This window comes from Octodon degus, unplaced genomic scaffold, assembly GCF_000260255.1.
Source record: "Octodon degus isolate 3935 unplaced genomic scaffold, OctDeg1.0 scaffold00297, whole genome shotgun sequence".
Taxonomy (NCBI): Eukaryota; Metazoa; Chordata; class Mammalia; order Rodentia; family Octodontidae; genus Octodon; species Octodon degus.
In genome coordinates this window covers 239,941-240,420 of record NW_004524873.1, presented here as the reverse complement: position 1 = coordinate 240,420, position 480 = coordinate 239,941, and the positions used below count along the sequence as shown (strand labels likewise).

The window sequence follows — 480 nt, the reverse complement described above, 5'->3', positions numbered from 1 at the left end:
AAGTTATGGGGCCAGCAAGGTAGCTCAGCAGTCTTCAACTGTGCTCAGTAGCAACTGATCAGCCCTTTACCATTACCTTCTAGGAACATAGAACCCAGCAACCACACCAAAAATCTTCCAGTCCGACCTGGTGGTGGTGCACGCCTGTAAGCCCAGCACTCTGCGAGGCTGAAGCAGGAGAATGACAAGTTCTAGCCCACTCTGAGCAATTTAGCGACTTAGCAAGATCCTGTCTCAAAAACAAAAGCTGGAAATGTAACGTTCTGAGAAGGCCCTGGTATGGAAAACAAAAATGAAAAAGAAAAAAGCATGAACAGTGCTTTAGAGGCCGCGACCTAATTTTTTTTTAAATAGGAATGAGCTGATTCCTTCAGGACAGCCCGGGATCAGAGGGGCTAGAAAGCAGACGCCAGCGTCAAACAAACGTATCGTCAGGAGTCGGCCGCGGTTGAGGCACAGTGCGAGAGGCCGCGTTACGAC

General features: G+C 49.2%; 1 protein-coding gene across 1 annotated transcript in view; it reads right to left on the bottom strand.

The window, feature by feature from the left end:
- The window catches only part of Inip (INTS3 and NABP interacting protein), a 30,415-nt gene extending 30,166 nt beyond the window's left edge, over positions 1-249 (bottom strand). The window contains exon 1 of the mRNA XM_023707543.1: positions 77-249. The gene's annotated coding sequence lies outside the window, so the exon portion shown is untranslated. The remainder of the gene's footprint in view (positions 1-76) is intronic.
- Positions 250-480: the final 231 nt, after the last annotated feature.